The sequence below is a fragment of the Marmota monax genome, unplaced genomic scaffold (assembly GCF_021218885.2).
Source record: "Marmota monax isolate L192 unplaced genomic scaffold, Marmota_monax_Labrador192_F-V1.1 WCK01_AAM20220418_F8-fsc00004, whole genome shotgun sequence".
In the NCBI taxonomy this organism is placed as follows: Eukaryota; Metazoa; Chordata; class Mammalia; order Rodentia; family Sciuridae; genus Marmota; species Marmota monax.
This window is the reverse complement of record NW_026692881.1, coordinates 23,136,181-23,154,343: the sequence shown is the minus strand read 5'-3', so window position 1 is coordinate 23,154,343 and position 18,163 is coordinate 23,136,181. Positions and strand designations below refer to the sequence as shown.

General features: G+C 37.1%; 1 long non-coding RNA gene across 2 annotated transcripts in view; it reads left to right on the top strand.

Moving 5' to 3' along the window:
• The window catches only part of LOC124096189 (uncharacterized), a 104,247-nt gene that overhangs the window by 8,663 nt on the left and 77,421 nt on the right, over nucleotides 1-18,163 (top strand). For both annotated transcript variants that reach the window (XR_009227323.1, XR_009227324.1), the window contains exons 2-4: nucleotides 15,371-15,431; nucleotides 15,857-15,919; nucleotides 16,008-16,094. This is a non-coding gene — a long non-coding RNA (uncharacterized LOC124096189). The remainder of the gene's footprint in view (nucleotides 1-15,370; nucleotides 15,432-15,856; nucleotides 15,920-16,007; nucleotides 16,095-18,163) is intronic.

Sequence of the window (18,163 nt, the reverse complement as noted above, 5' to 3'; positions counted from 1 at the left end):
ATTGCTCCTGTCTTCTCTCCTTGCTTCCTTCCTTGAACTTCTTTAGTTTCTTCCTTCCTTCCTTCCTTCCTTCCTTCTATGCACTTGCAACTCATCTACATAGCAATTAACTGTGGAGTTAGTCTGACAAGTGTTTTTGGAATATGTAGGTGGAATAAGTTCATATTTAATTACTAGAGCAGATATTGCCTGACAATCCCAGTTACATTCATTATTAATAGACTTATATTTCCTATTTTCATTTGGGGTTTACGTTTAATAAAACATTTGATATTTATAATCTTTCATTGGATTAGAGCCAAAATCACAGAGTTGCAGGGCAGCTTAAAGATCACCCTGTCACATGTTAACATTTTTTATTTAACATGGTTTCCAGAGGTGGGTTGTGGTTGGTAGAGGTTCACAAATTAGTCTATGATAGAGCCCAAACTACATACCAGCTCATTTTTGTTCTTAGCATAAAGTTCTGTTTGCACTCCCTGTTCCCTGCTCCCTATTTTTTCTCAATTGTGATTGGTAAAAACCAATAATTTATGCATTCTTTACTCCATCTTTTCTGATTTCAAGATACATTGCAAAGCTACTAAAACAACATAGTACTGGTATAAAAACAGAACACAGACCAATGGATCAGAATAGAGAGCCAGAAATAAATCCACACATTTGTGGACAACTGTTCCTTAGCAAAGGTGCCAAGAACACACAGTGGTGCAAGGACAGTCTCTTCAGTAAGTGGTGTTGCCTAAAGTGGAATAGCCACATGCAGAAGAAATGAGATTATATCCTTATCTCACATCACAAACAAAAGTCGAGGTGAAATGGATTAAAGACCTACATAGAAGACATGAAACCGTAAAACTACTAGAAGAAAACAAACAAGAATTTCTCAACTTGGGTCTAGCCAATGACTTTTTTATATGACACTAAAAAACACAAGCAAAGGCAACAAAACAAAAGTAGACATGTGGGGTTGCATTAAACTAAAAAGCTTCACACAGAAAAGGAAACAAGAAAGTGAAAATGACTTTTAGAAAGGTAAAAACTATCAGCAAACTATCTATCTGATAAGGGGCTAATAGTGAAAATACACAAGGAACTCATATAACTCAATAGCAAAAACAAAAATAAGCAACCTGATTTAAAGATGGGCAAAGGAGCTGAAGAGATATTTCTGAAAGCAAAACATACAAATGGCCAAAAGTATATGAAAATGTGTTCAATATCGCTAAGCATCAGAAAAATGCAAATCAAAACCACAATGAGATGTCACCTAACACTTGTTCTGTGGACTTTAGAAAAAGAGAGAATGCAAGAAATGTTAGAATATGAAGAAAGTGAATCATTTGATACATCGTAATTGATAGCATAAAGTTCTTCCTGCACTCCCTGTTGATATAACAATTTTAATAAACATTTCTAAAAAAAAAAATAGAACTACCATGTAACCCAGCACCCAGCAACCCCACTTCTGGGCATATATCTAAAGGAGATAAAATAAATATGTTGAAGATATTATTTGGACTCTATTGTTGTTCATCAAAGCATTATTCACAATAACCAAGATATGGAATCAACTTACATGTCCACCAATGGATTAATGAATATAAATAATGTAGTATTTACCTACAATGACATTTGTCACCCATAAGATAGAAAGGTATCTTGCCATTTGTTCAAACATGGACAAACGTGAAAGGGATAATGCAAAGTGAAATTAATCAGTCACAGAAAGATAACTATTGCAGGATCTCACTCATGCACCTATGTGAGGTATTTAAAATAGTGAGATGTATAGAAACAGGAGAATGGGTAGGGAACTGTGTCTGGGGGGTGGTGAGGAGGAGCTATTGGTCAAAGGATATGATGTTTCCAAAAGGTGAACAAGTTTTCAACTATATTCATCTGATGTGAATATAGTTAGAAGTACTCTATTAAATGCTTAAAATCGAGGATAGATTTCACCAGACACATTGGCAAAAAAAAGGTTAGGGATATACTAACTGACTTGAATGTGGTGATTATTTCACGTGAGTACATGTATCAAAACATCAACATGTACACCTTGATGTATATACTATCCTTTTTTCAGTTATATCTTCATAAACTTTAAAGAAAATAACCATGAAATCTCAATGTTTATAAACATATCTACTTTTTTTGGAGTGGGGTGTATCGGGCATTAAACTCAGAGGCACTGGACCACTGAGGCACACCCTCAGCCCTATTTTGTGTTTTATTTAGACACAGGGTCTCACTGAGTTGCTTAGAATCTCCTTTTTGCTGAGGCTGGCTTTGAACTTGTGATCCTCCTCAGCCTCCTGATATTTTTATTATTTTATTTTTTTCTAAATAATCAAATTACAAGTAATACAATCTTAAGAATGTCTTCATTTTTCCTTTATTTTTCTTACTTTCTTTTTTCCTCTTTCTTTTACTGAATAATCTTAGCAGAAAGAAGGTGACCATGAAACTCTATAATAGCAAGGCATGTTTGCAATTCTGTTTTCTCTAGATTACACATACACAACTCTATATAATCTGGTAACATCTCTTTGAGACCAGGACATGGAATATGTCACCTGGTCTCCACTTCACTTTCCACCTTCGGATGCAAGCGCCACACTTTACCGGCTTTCCCACTAGCAAAGGGCTCTCTGCTCACTTGAACCCTGGAACTCGAATGCTCTGGAAAACATTTCCTCAGCATTCACTGCATATCAGGCTGTTTGCCAAGTTGATTTTACCTGCATTGTCTCTTTTAATGCAATTTGTACTACAATCTCATGAAGGTAAAGGTATTATTCATAGATGTGAAAAACTAAATGTCAGAAAGGAAATGAAAGTAGGCTCAAGTTTTACAAATGATGGCAGATAATGCAGGATGGACCTAGAATTTGAAGAACAGTTTATAAGATTCAGAATCAGCAATATCGTAAGACCTGATTTCTTCCCTTTTGAGTTTGGTGTGTGTGTGTGTGTGTGTGTGTGTGTGTTGTGTGTGAATGCATGTGTCTGAGTCTCTATTTGTGCCAGGCATGTGTGCTCATTGGTCTATACATGCACCTGAACAGGTGTTTTAGAATAAGACAAGATGATATTGTCTTTTCAAGAAATGTGGCCACTGATGGGAAAAAGAAGTGTCCTTCCAATAGTTTGAACATTTCTCAACACAAGGAGAGCAGTGCTTCTCCTTGATCTTTCCAGGGGAGGAATGGCCTCTCATTTCATTTTTTTTATAGGGACATCTATCTCCATCCCACGGTTTATGAGCAACACTCTGCCGGCAGGCAGGAGTGGTGGCACACTGTAATTAATACACTTCTCGCCTCCACAGCTCCGAGAGTGAGAAATGAAAGGGCATGAAAGGGAGTGCAGTTACATCACACCAAGGGAGCACATAAAATGCTACCTTTTGGCTCAACACATTGCTCCCTTCAAAGAGTTCTGGTCATGAGTTTCCATCTCAACAGGACAGGACAGGGTTTATTGCTGGCTGAGACCCAATCAGAGATTCCTTCACAGTTGGTCGGCAAGACATGGTAGGAGTTATTAGTTAAAACTTAACTGAAAGCTAAATGTTGAGTCGGAGGCCTTTCCTCATTTTCTCCATGTTACATGGAAGGCAGACAAAGGCAGGGAAGCAAGATGAATTGTCATTTGAATTTAAAGTTGAGTGTGAGTTCCAGTGTTTCCCTATAGCAGTGAAAAACAGGGTTAAGTTACTTAACTTTTCTGGGGCTCAGTTCTCACACCCCACTTGCAGTCGTGATTTATGTCCCCTAATGTTTGGAGGAAGGGTAAGTCAGTAAAGAAGAGTATAACAGAGTATCTGGCACATAGTCAATTCTGTGGGCTGATGATCATGTCACCTGAAAGCAATTAAATCTCCCCCATTATCTTTCCATGTGTAATTTGCAAAGCACATTTGCACCATGTCACCTCATCCTGGCAACAATCAATTAAGGTAGGCATGCACCCTTGTTTCCATTTGCACACATTTCACAGGTTGAATGGCTGGTTTTATTAGATCCAGTCCAGTGCTCTTTCCATCATGACAGCAGTCACCTAAGAGGACTCTCCTAGCCCTTGAACATGCTAGATGGGTCTGTGAGGGACGTCATCAAAATACAGGCCCACTGCTCTGCTTCAGTAGAACAGATGGTCCCAAGGAATGACTCCTTGCAGACAAGAAGCCTTGCAGCAGCCCTTCAGTCTGCAAGAAGGATGCTGTACAAAACCTCAATCTTATTTCACTTCCTTGAGAAATTCTAGAGTGCTGGTGTTATTGATTTTTCTATTTCTTAAAAAAAATATATGACAGCATTTTCTCTGTACAATATGCAATTCAATGATCTCTCTTCTTCTAAGAAAGAGGAAAATAAATTATGGACACGGTCGGTGCAACTCATAGGTTTGAATTTGATTTTTGATCCAGAAGGACATGGGCTAGGAAATGCCACATTATGAATTCATGTGCACCCAAAAAGGTACAGAAAAAGGGCTTAGAGACTCCGAGGAGGGATATTTCTATAGTAAAATGCAGATATCCTTTCCCTAGGTCCCTATCACTCTTTGACATTACTTTAGAAATAACAAAAGGAAGAAAAAAGTTGAGGTTTTTTTTTTTTCTCTTTTCTCTCTCTCTCTTAAACTGAGTGAGGGGTGGGAGGCAGAACTGGGAGACAAGGGGAATATGAGAAACTCATATTTTTCTGTCATTTTGTGTCATCGTTATAGTCTTGAGCTTTACATTCTATATTGCCAACTTGGAAGACTCACTACAGAGTAGTCTTAGTTACTTTTTAATCAGAAAAACATAACCATCTACCCAGCTTTCGTTGGCTAAAACTAACTAAAGCTTGTTATGAAAACATCTGGTCCAAGCTAACCATCCTATAAGCCTGGAGAACCGGCCTCTTTCAATGAGTTTAGCTAGGTGCACAGTCACAGAGCCAGGAGGAAGGGAGACACTGAGTAGAACCCTGTTCCTCTGCATTCATCCAACATTATTAATTTAAAATTCATCTAAGCATTTGCTGAGCATCAACTCCCAGAAATCCCATCATTACCGTATTCTAGGATAGTGAGGTAAAATATGTGTTTCTAGAGAAACAGAATCTCAGCACAAGCAAGAGCTGCTTTCTACCAATGGGACCCGAGGAAAGTGTGTGACTAGACCATCCCCAGAAATGGGAAGGCAGCAAGAGGTGTGTGGAGGTCAGGTGGTGAGTGGACAGCACCCTCCATGTCATGAAATTATTCTACATTCAGGTGCTCTGTCTGGAATGTGGCCGCCAAGTGCTGAGAAGTACTCAGAAATCCACATCAACCCTAAATGCTGGCTGGGCAACAGGAACCATTCACATCTTCAATGAAAGAAAATTATACCATCCAAACTACAAGAGCTTAACAGTCTCCCAGCACAAGAGCCTTATCTGGAGGTTAGATCTGACATCCACAGAGGAAAGGCAATTTTATCTATGTCACCACATTTTGTAGCAGCAGGCATAAATAATATGTCCTAAGTCCATGCATGCTTGATGCGCTTTTCCATCAATGCAAATGAAGAGAAAGCCCTGAGAAGAGATGGTATTAGCTGTGTCTTTCAACCATACAAGCTTCACCTCTCCATTGCTTCTTAAATGAAATAGCTGGATGATGTCCTGACTTGGTGGTCTTGAGTCATCAATCAGGATCAAGGAAGCTCTAAGAAATCAGGGCTTTTCTTCTTCCCAAGAAACTTTCTCTCCTTTCTCTAGGATACTTTCCCAGACAGGCCATACAGAGCCCTAACAGGACTATGGACTCACTACTTAGCTCTTTCCTCACTCCAGCCCAAGAAGTGGTCATTGCTCTGAGCTCCCACCCAATCTTTAGCAGCTCCTGAGGCTGACGAAGCAGTATTCATTCAATGTTACAGGTTCACAAAAGAAACTGCCAAAGGAGCAAGGGTTGGGCAAGAAGGCCTGGAAATTATAACTTCTTTTGAGGTCTTTTGTACACACCATAATTTTGGTAGTGTCCACTTTTTGACCCTTTGAATATGCAAATACTCCTCCAGCTCTTTAATGGAGTGGGAACTCAAAAGAAGTTTATATTGTTTCTCTCCAGGACAATAAGTATCAGAACAGGGTTTAAGCATCTTTTATCTATAACATGAGAAAGTATCCAATCTGTTAACCATGGTTGTCAAGTAAACAATTTCAGGTGCTCACATTTTGGATATAAGAGGATGCAAAAGAGATAAGGTTCTCTGCACATTGAACTTATGCTGTTTCATCGATATTCACTGAGTAATTATCAATTATAAATATTATGTAGAAACACAGGGTAATTTGAGACAGAATCACAGAGATAACTAAGTTAGTTTGGGAAGGCAAAGATAGGTTCCTAGAAGAAGGAAGTCTGAAATTGAGAGCTGATAATTAAGTAGAAATTTAGCCAGGTGGCAGGCATCAGGTGGCGTGGAAGAAGTCTGAGGTTGGGGTGTGCAGGTTCTCCAAGTAGAAATATTTTAGGTTTAATTTCACAATAAACTTGTAGTTTTTACCTTTTCAAAAAGAAAAAAAAATTAAAGAACCATTAGCAAGTAGTTATTTTCATAATTATCTGTGGAAGATGGCTAGTGAGGAATGCAGGCTGGGAGGAAATCAGTCCTAGCATCAACCCTGTGAGTAAGCTTGGAAGCATTTCCTTCTAAGGGTTTGAGGTGACCACAGCAACTGGCACAGCTGGATTATGGCATTATAAGAGACCTTTGATCATATACTCCCAGATAAGCTGCCCAAATTCTTGTCCCATAGCAACTGTGAAAAACTATCATGTTTTAAGATGCCCGATTTGGAGATATTTGTTATGCAGCAATAGATATTTAGCACACCTTTACCTGCTAGGATCAGGACATGTTCTCTCTCGTTTTTGTATGTCTTCTTGTTCATATTCTTGTCCTGAAATTCTCCTTATGATTATATTACCAAGGATTTTCCCAGCCAAGACAGATATTGAGTAAACCATGAGTCATACATCTCAAGATGTATTGGCTTTTTCATACTTATAAAGTTTGAATCTAAGGTTGATTGATATGGAAACTTCCAGTTATTCAGTAACCACACCTTAACACTGATTGATGCCTCCTATTACAAGGCCGTTAGGGGTTTTCAGCCTAGGGCTCACTTTGGGCTAAAGAAGATGAACTGAGAAGTTTGGAAGCCAATTCCAGGGAAAGAGCTAAAGCTGCTGCCATGTAAGTCTTTTCAACATACGCTTTTCTACTGTTTAGTTCCCGATGACCTCCCCTTGAGAATCTCCTTGGGTATTCCATGGTTCCTATGAGCTTATTTCACTGGCTTCCTTTTCCAAAAAAGATCTTTAAAAAAGAGGACACTCGTCTCCTGGCTGCCTGTGCTGGCCGTTATGTTAACAACTCAGGAGATCTAACTAAGGACATCTTCCTTCCCTTGGGTGTTCAAGCTCCTCCTTCTGCCTCTACCTTCAACTTGCCTAAGGGGAAAATTTTACTGCCAAGTATATTTTAAGAGATCCTGAAAAACCCACACCCAGCAACATGTTCTGGCAGAAATAAAGACAAGAATGAGGATAGGCTATTTCTAGGCAAAAAATATCAGAAATCTGTGCATCAAAGAAAAAACAAGCTAAGAAGAAGCTTCCCCATTCACTCAAAGTCCTAGGGGTTAACATCCCAAGAGTTTTGTTCTCTTGATGTTTGTTTATCCTAGCATTTTAACTTTGGAATATTTCAAACTCATTTAGAAAGAGGAGAATTATATGATTAACTCCTATGTATCTTATTTTGCTCTTAACAGTTTTTCAACTCATTTATACTTCTTACCCTGAATTACTCCCACCTGCAACACACCAAGTCGACCATATTTGATACATTTCTGAGAAAACATACCCTCAGTCTGAGAAGAGTTATAGAATACCTTTTAATAGCGTTTCTTCTTTCCTTGGACTAATATCTGAGGCAAATCTATAGTTACTGAGGCAATACGACTTTGTTGGGGTCTTTGGTTTGTTAAGCATTATTTTATGGAAACTTTGCAAAGATATCCTGATACGAATGTAGAAACTCCTCTGTTTAAATAAGGTCACTTGCTGAAGGTCTTGGGGCTGGTAAGAGGGCTAGCCCATGATTGGAAGGGAGTTCCTTCAGAAAACTTCAATCAATAATTATTCTGTTCCTTCAAGTGAGTTATGTTTTCTTCTTTCCTAAAGTGGATTTGTTGCTGTCTTCCATGCGAAAGGAAGCAATCCAAGTCCTATTTTTTTTTCCCTCTCTTTGCTGAAGTAGGAAAGTGAAATGCCCCGGGGTCTGCAGTGCTCATGCTGAATGTACTTTATGATTAACAGACATTGGTCAGCTCAGAATGTCCAACTGGAATGACTGTGACAGAAATAGCAGAACAACAGTTCATTCCAGCGCCAATCAGAATAAGAGCAAATGGATCAATGTTTACCAAATGAAATTTGTCTACAACAGCACTTATTTCCTCAGTCCCACAGGTATTATAAATTGGAACAGGAAATGAAACACTATTAAAATAAATGACCCAATTGTGCTCTTTAAACAACTTTCAGCACTTTGATAAAAAGGAAACCCATCACCCCTCTTATTTTCCCTAAGTTCAAACTCACATATCTTTCTCTGTACATCAGCACTAAAGGGGGATAATGGCTGCCAAAGCCTAGATTTTGCAATTTGAAAAGAAATAGAAGTTTAAAAAGAAAGAAACATAAATAAATCAAAAAGGAAGGATGGTCACTATATATATGTGGGTGCCACACTCAAGATAGTTTTTTGTTTGTTTGTTTGGTTTGTTTTGCAGTCCCTGGAGGAAAGTTGAAAATGAAGTTATAAAAAACACCCAAGTGTTTAACTCATTGTGTTGAATATATTTTAATTTATTGTGCTGAATAAAAATTAATTTGAGTTTTCAGAAGATTTTCTTCCCATTTCCTCGTGAGATTTACAGAGGATTTTCCTGCTTCTATTAGTTTGATTCTCTCATGTTCCAAGGAAGCTTCTGGCCAAAGAAGTATAGAAAGATAATGGCAGGGTTAAAAGGGGGGGGGGGCGATCTCTTTATTTCTTTTTTCTCTTTTTTATTGTTAGTTCTTATTTGTGTCTAGAGTTTTGATTGCTATGCAGTTTTACAGAGTTGGAGGCTTTATACAGGAGTTTTTATACAGTGTGGAATAGGGATTATTAGAGTAGGTGTTTTTGTTTGTTTTATTTTGGCTTTTTTTTATTAGTTGCTCAAAACATTACAATGATCTTGACATATCATATATTTGATTCAAATGGGGTATGAATTCTTATTTTCCTACGTGTACAGATTGCAGGATCATATTGGTTATACAGCACATTTATACATACTGCCATATTAGTGTCTATTGTATTCTGATGCCCTTCCTATCATCCCCCCCCTCCCCTCCCGTCCCATCACCTCTCTCTACCCAATCTACTGTAACACATTTCTCTCTATATTTTTTTCCTTCCCCCTCACACCATCTTATATGTAATTTTGTATAACAATGAGGGTCTCCTTCCATCTTCCGTGCAATTCCCCTTCTCTCTCCCATTCCCTCCCACCTCTCATCCCTGTTTAATGATATTCTTCTTCTCCTGCTCTGCCTCCCTGTTTTGAGTTGCCCAAAATATATGGAGAGAGGTGGGGTTGGCTCAGTGGTAAAGTGCTTAACTAGCAAGTGAGGCACTGGGTTCCATCCTTAGCACCACATAAAAATAAGTGAAATAAAGATGTTGTGTCTATCTACAACTAAAAAAAAAAAAAGTAGAAGCAGTCTTTATAAAATATGTATATATGTATATGCATGTTTGTGTGTGTGTGTGTATATATATATATATATATATATATATATATATATAGAGAGAGAGAGAGAGAGAGAGAGAGAGAGAGAGAGATTAGCTCATTTAATAATTACTTTTGCATGTCTGGAGTATGTATTTTTCTGTGGCTGCATGAAGGTGTTCTGGACCAGAACCACATGGGTCACAACTTTCATCAGCAGTGTGTAGTGGTCCTGACCCTTCATTTCTAGAAGGAATTTCATTTCTCCTCTGCTTTTTTCCCTCTTGTGCTGATTTTCCCTGGCAATAAAAAGAGTTGATTTACATGCTTATTCAGTGTATGGAAAAGTCTTGAATATGCTAAAAGTAAAATTTCCAAAAAGTAACAAGTATTTAAAGAAGGACTAGCAGTTTTGAAAGACTTTGGCTTCCATTTTTGAAGCTGTGCATGAGTTTCCTGCAGTCAAGCTCTCATATTTTTTTTCTCCGAATTGGAATCTCCCTAAGAATTCCCCAAACAGCCCTTTCCCCAGAACCTGATTGGTTTGTTCCCATGAGAGGACTAGGATCTACTCAAGAGGTCAAGAGGTGATGGCTATTTAGCAGAGTTTTTGACATCTTGTTTTTTTTTTCTTCTTTTCCCTGAGCAGTTGTTAACCTTGGAAGAGAGTTCAACAGAAATATTTGTCACTGAGGCAGAAAGCAGGGAATGCTACTGCATCATACTAGTCTTATTTTATGTTTGATTGACACTTAAAAATTGTACATATTTATACAGTAAAATAAGATGTTTTGATTCATGAATGCATTGTGTAATGAACAAATCAAGGCAATTAGCATACCTGTCACCTTAAACATTTACCATTTCTTTATATGGAGAACATTCAAAATCCTCTCTTCTACTATTCATATGTATATAACACATTACTATTAAGTGTATTTACCCTCCTGTTGGTTAATGCATCAGAGATTACTCCTGTCTAACCACAACACAATACTTGTTGACCAACCTCTTCCCATTCTCCCTTCTCCCTCCCTATTGCCCTGGTTTGGTAGCCATTATTCTAGTCAACACCTATGAGCTCCACATTTTTAAGCTCCCACATGTGAGTGAACTCATGCAGTATCTGTCTTTCCATTTCTGGCTTATTTCATTCAGCATAATGTCTTCCAATGTATCTGTCTATGCTTTTTCAAATAACAAGATTTAATTCTTTTTCCTGTGTGAATATTTTTTCATTTTATCTATCTATCTATCTATCTATCTATCTAATATATACACACATATACATTATATATGCATACATTATACTAATATTTACATATATATCTCATAATATTTATTTTATATATATATATATATATATATATATCACATTGTTTTATTCATTCATTAGTTGATGGGTATTTAGTTTGATTCAATAACTTGACTATTGTGAATAGTGTGGCAGTAAATATGGGAGTTCATCTTCAACATATTGATTTCATTTCTTTTATTGGGAGCCAGAATCTCTGTTTTGCTAGGTGATTGCAATAAAGCCACCTAGCACAATATCTTTATTAATTTATGCTAGCACAGACACTTAGTTACCATATGTGTTTGAGTATGATCCTCATAAATCTTAAACTCCTATTGTTTTAAGAATGTGGTAGGAGCTAGGTGCAGTGGTGCATGCCTATAAACCCAGCAACTGAGGCTGAGTCAGAAGGATCATGAGTTCAAAGCCAGCCTCAGCAATGTGAGGTGCTTAGCAACTTAGTGAGACCTTATCTGTATATAAAAGACAAAAATAGGGCTGGGGATGTAGTTCAGTGGTTTAGTATCTCTGAGTTACCTGAATTCCATCTCTAGTACCAAAAAATTAATTAATTAATTAATAAAGAATGTGGTCGGTTTAAGAGAAAACATATTGACTACTAAGTGGCAGCCATTTGTCCAAATGTGAGCTCAATGTGGTAAAGAAACACGTATAACAGTCAGGGGTCGGAAAGGTGGCTTAAAAATTAAAACAAAATCCTTTCCCCAAACTTCCACCTAACTGCCATGGATCCAGCTGTTTAGGAACTTTATCCAAAAATCACTGTTCATTAGATTATTCTATATTTTATTGCAGACTTTGCTATAGACCTGAATGAGCTTCAGCACTCTAATTTTCTCACTTAGCAAAATCCTATCACTGTCCAGCTATTTCAATTTGAAGGAATATACAAAAAAATATCCCTTTATGTTTTGAATCCATCAGATTTCAGCTGGGTCTGAGTGTGCCAGTCTGGGCCTGGCAAGCCAGTGGGAAGCCTAAGACTAGGAGCATTTTCCTGGGGGCAGCCCAGGTTGGAGAAACTGGAGAGAACCCAGATCTCTCCCAATCAGCGAGTCCTGAAGTGTGCACAGACAGAGGGGGCCAGGCTTCAGCAGGTGGAAAGGCTGGAAGAGGGTCTGAGACATCTTATTATTAGCTTGCCCAGCCAACAAGTCTACCACCCATACTGGAGCTACCATCGCACCTCAGACACCTACCTTACCTATCAGCAGAGAAGGGAAGCTGTGAAACATTTGGACACTAATGGAAATACTTGTTGAATTTTCCATTGAGACTTTCTTTCCTTTTTGAGCTTTTCTCTTATTTTAAGAGTTCCAATTTGTCAAAGCTCAATTTCTCTAAATAGGTGTTTGTGGGTTTTGTTTATTTCTTTGTCTAGAATACAGATAAGTTATGAATCAGAGTTGGCACATGAAATTGTCTGAAGAAGAATCTTGTGAGAAAGCACACAGGTTACCTCTAGGCTTTAAGCTGACTTTATGCTGTTTGGCTAAAAATAAATAAATAAATAAAAGCTTGCCCTTTAAGATTATTTATCTCTGACATAATATGGTGATGATACACTGATTTGTTAGAAAAATAGGCACCTCTTTGCTGATAATGTGATTGATTTTCTTAATAAAATCACATGGTAATGTGCTGATACCCTTAGCGTGTTACTATTTTTGCAAGACACAATTTGCCCAAGGACAGGCTGTGGTCCCATAACTTGGTATGTGCTTATAGAATGATAATGAGTTGGCACTTCTATTACTACTTCTTCATGTCCTGCTTCTGTGAGTGGGGTGGTACTGAACAGTTGGGATATTATAGGTGTTGCTCAAATATGTTTATGTACCACGAAGTGCCTGGAGGTTATGATGGTCTTGGAATATATATATATATATATATATATATATATGTGTGAGAAATATATATTTACACATATATCCATATCCATATATGCATATACATATGTTTGTGTATATATTACATAGTAATATTTATACATTGTATATAATATTTCAGATTATACCAGGTACCATTTTATAATACACACAAAAAATAGCAAGCTGGATTAAATTTGGAGGATTAAAGGCTTATAAAAGAAAGACTTTAGGTTGAAAAAACATAATTCATTAATTTAGCTTCTTGATGACATTTGGGTAAAGTGCCATTTTTAGATGTTACCAGCAGAAATATTTTAGTCAATTTTCTTCATGAATGGAAGTGGCTGATCTCCTCCCTGCTAATAGGCAAGGTGCATATGCCTGTGTTTGTTTTAACCAGGACCCCCATTTCCACCACAGGAAGAATCCAAAGGCTATGATTGTCACCAAGGCTGTTTATAATGAATCCTTTTCTTCCTGTTCTTCTGGGGACATTGTAGTACTTCACTAAAATTTAAGTGTAGCTTTTGAGCCAAACACTACATGTATATATGTGTGTGTGCGCCTGCATGCCGGTGTGTGTGCAGAGAAGGTTCTGCCTCTTGGGCCTCTCACTAAAACTGACTTCGAGTAGAGCTCCCAGCTAATAGACCACTATGAAATAGAAAAAAGCCTTTCAAGCCACTGAGATTTGAGTGACTTCTCAAATGTCACTGTTTGCTAGAATCACTTACAGAACTTTTAAAATAAATTATTGGTTCCATGACCAGAGATTCTCAATTAGCAGGGGGAGGTAGGGGCTGAGAAATTGAATCTCTAGCAATCTGTCAGGTGATGCCAATATCACTAGCACAGAGTCACAAAGTCTAGGCTCTAAAGTGCAACAGCCTTAGATTATCCTGGTGTGTGTGTGTGTGTGTGTGTGTGTGTGTGTGTGTGTGTGAGAGAGAGAGAGAGAGAGAGAGAGAGAGCGCTCTCTAAATAACAAATATGTGTTGGTCATTAATTGGTCATTATTATATACCGGGTATTGTGATTCTTCACAAGAACCATAAAATTATATGCACTAATATCCTTTATTTTACAGATAGAATACCTGAGATTTAAAGAGTTTAAAACTATTTTTCATGGTGTTTCAGGTAGTAATCAGTGAAGCTGAATGTAAGTTAAAGGCGATCTGCTATTAAAGTCTATGCTTTTATAACTTTCTTTTTCTATTATTCAGACTGTATGGGTGATGTTTGATCACCTAAATGATGCTAGCTATCAAAGTACTATGTTCTGGAAACATATCCTCATTTAATAAGATTACATTGACTTACTTCTGTGTCAGGATCATCCAGGTGTGGAAGAAGCCACAAAACTAAATGAAGCACAAAAGCTTACATATGGATCTGCAGTCTATCAGAATGAGCATCTCCAAAGCAAGGCAGGCTATAAATGGCATAGAAGAAGAATAAACAAAGGGCAAACAGAGTTTAGAAAAGGGAGAGATTCCTTCAGGAGAATGAAATAGAATTTGTGAAATGGGCTATAAAAAGTCAGTCTTTACAGTAAAATGAGAAGGAAAGAGTACAGTCAGAATATTGAGCTGAAAGCCACCACTGAGCAGATTGGTTTGATCCATATTTTTTAATTGAAAAATATCCTTGGAGCATATTAATCCTTCTAAAGGTTAAATAATGGATGCATTGAATTCTACCAGAAGGATTAATTGAGGTGATGCTAGAGGGATGATGAGGAATTGAAAGTATTATGTAAATTTCCTGCTAGGTCATTTTCCTATGAGATAGCTAAATTTTATGGCACTAACAGTATCACATTCCTGATGACATTTCTAAGTAAATTTTTTAAATCCTTACTCAAGTTACTTTGTACTCTGCAGATATAATAGCTCATATCCTCAGAGAGTTGCACACTATTGGAAGTGGACCCTATGGATTATGATTTAAAATGTGTTTTGACCTTGGGTCAGTTTTAGAGAAGGAGCTTAGGTACCCCACACAGGAAAGGAATTAAATTTTCTCCTGAAGAAGGATCTTCCAGCAACTTGTGTCTTCCAGAAAATAACTGGCGCTTGGTAAAGAGCTAACACTTGCCAGGAATAAATGTAAGAGAGCTATTTTCTTGATGCTTTCTTCACACATACATGTCACAGTGAAGTCAACGTGTAAGCTGCCCCATAAATTTGATTGGACTTTGAATCTCACTTCAGAGAATCACTTGCTTGGGGCATGTCCAAAATGTTGCTTTGAAACTGCCAATAAAGCCGCTAGTTGGCCATCTATAGAGATGCTACTGTGAGGTACTAAGAATGACTTTTTTTTTTCTTTAAATCTTCTCTACAGGATTCCTCTATGCACTTCGACAACATTGCAATACCTGTAAGTGAAGACTATGTGAAAGCAGGTAAATTTCATTCACCAGAGCCTGAACACCACTCTAGTGAGCTCTCTGCAGACCCTAGAAATCTAATTCATAAATGGCATTGACTCTGCACTCAAACTAACTGGTTTTAGGATTTACATCTCTATCTCTCACTATGAGCAAGAAGAATGTTATTGCTGATGAGAGAGTTAGGACCTTCAATGGACTTTGTAGTTAGACCTTTATTCAAATCTGAGACCCTACTACTCACTAGCTGGTATCCCTGGATAAGCCTGCAAACTTTTCTGAGGCAAGTGCAGGGAGATCCAGGGAAGACCTGTTGGAAGTGATAGATGTAGAAAACCTGAAATAGGGAGAATATCCAAGTGCATACTGTTATTGCAAGCCTGCATCTGACAACATAGGATTAGAAGAATCTGATTAAATATGAATGTTTTGTGCTATAGAATCGGGAAAGAAACTTGATTTCATTGCAAGAAAAGAAAACAAAGAATGTTGATTAGTTTCAGGTGAGATTTGCATTAAATTATCTTCATGATTTTGTGCTCAGATGTGTATATGTTCAGTAGATTTTTCTGACTTTTCTGAACTTTCAAGGTTTCCATCCCTGTGTGAGATCATCACTTATCCTGTAGCATCCAATATCAGAATGAGAATGAGACCCATAGGAGGAGAAAAGAGAAGGTAAGAAAAGCATTTGTGTGTGTGTGTGTATGTGTATGTATATATATTTATTTATTTTGTTGTTGTTACCAAGGATGGACCTTAGGGGCATTCAACCAGTAAGGCGCATTCCCAGGCCTATTTATTTATTTATTTTCCATTTTTATTTTGACACAGGGTCTTGCTAAGTCACTTTGGACTTCTCTACATTGCTGAGGCTCGCCTCACAATCCTCCTGCCTCAACTTCCTGAGTAAATTTAAACTCTAAAACACAAGTGTGCATTTCTTTTTTATAGTCAAAATTTATAGTGAAATGCTTCTAGGTCCTAAGACTGACTTTCTTGATTGGTTTCAGTTTAGCATCTGTGGGGAGGTTATTGGAAGTTGGGAAGAGTCCTGACACTATTATAAACCATCTCTACTAGATAATTCATCAGCTACCCAAACTGTTGTCTTCTATAATCTTTGTAATGTGAGGGGATTCTTGTGATGATTGTATTAGACTCTTAGCCTCTTCTCATCTTCATTCCTGAACAAAGTAAAGGTTTACCTGGCCAGTTTGACTGTGAATGTTCCTCATGTGTGCCCCTTTAAGATCACGTTGCCCTTACCTCATCCCTTGAATGTTGGGTGACAGTGTTCAGAAGAGAAAATATAATGTCCACTAGCATGTCAAGTCATGGATTTTGTCATAAATGACACTGAGCCCCACGTCGTTACCTGTAGTGTTTGGAGTATTCACTGGGGTTTGGTTGCTCTAGGCCACTGGATAGTGGTAAATGCCATTATTTCATTCTTCATCATGGCTGAGTCGAACTTCATTGTGTATATATATCACATTTTTTTGATCCATTCATCTATTGATATGGGTTAATTCCATAATTGGCTATTGGAAATTATGCTATAATTCCAATATAATTTCCAAATTATGCTATAAACATTAAAGTGGATATATATATATATATATATATATATATATATATATAACTTTTTTGTAGTATGATTAAACAAATCAAAGACTTCTGAGAAATTAACATATCTTCCTCAAAGAAATTGTGATAGAAACGCTCTTTTAAAAAATAAAACAAAGAATGAAATATAAAGAGCAAATGGACTTTATTATGTTGAAGTTCATTCTTTCTAGACCTAATTTTTTGAGAATTCTTATTATGAAAGGATAGTCTTTTATAATTCTTTGTACTTGGATGATGTCTGTTGTAATGTCTCCTCTTTAATCTCTTATGTTGAGTTACATTACCTGCTTTATCTTCATCTATTAGGTCATATAATTTTTAAATTTTTTTTAGTTGTAGATGGACACAATAGCTTTATTTTGTTTATTTATTTTCTGTGGTACTGAGGATCTAATCCAGTGCCTCACATATGTCAGGCAAGTGCTCTACCACTGAGCTACAACCCCAACCCCTGGATCATATGTTTTTATGCATTCTGTTAATGTGGTATGTCAGATACACTGATATATTTACATTGAGCCTTCCTTGCATTGCAAGGATAAACCCCACTTGGTCATGGTTTATGATAACTTTAATATTCTATTGAATTCAGTTTGAGAGTAGTCTGTTAAGGAATTTTATTTCTGTTTCATGAGGGATATTGACCTACAATCTTTTTTTTTTGTTTTAAGTGTATTTATCAGACTTTGGTATGGTGGCAATGACGACTTTGTAAAATGAGTTTGGCATGTACTACACTCTTCAATTCTTTTGAAAGAATTTAACATTTGCCATAAATTCTTACTTTTGTGTTTGATAAAATTTACCAGTGAAACCATATGGTCCTAGACTTTTCTTTGTTGGGAGAACTTCTTTATCACTGCTTATATCTCCTTACTCATTATTGATTTGTTCAGTTTTGTATTTCTTACTGATTCAGTCTTGTTAATTTGCATGTATCTAGGGATTTATCCATAATGATTACCAACTCATTTATTGTAAATTGTTCAACAAAGTCTTTTATAATTCTTTGTACTTGGATGATGTCTGTTATAATGTCTCCTCTTTAATCTCTTATTCTCTTTAGGTTTTCTCTTTTGCTTAATCTAACTAAAGACTTGAAATAAAATGCAGAG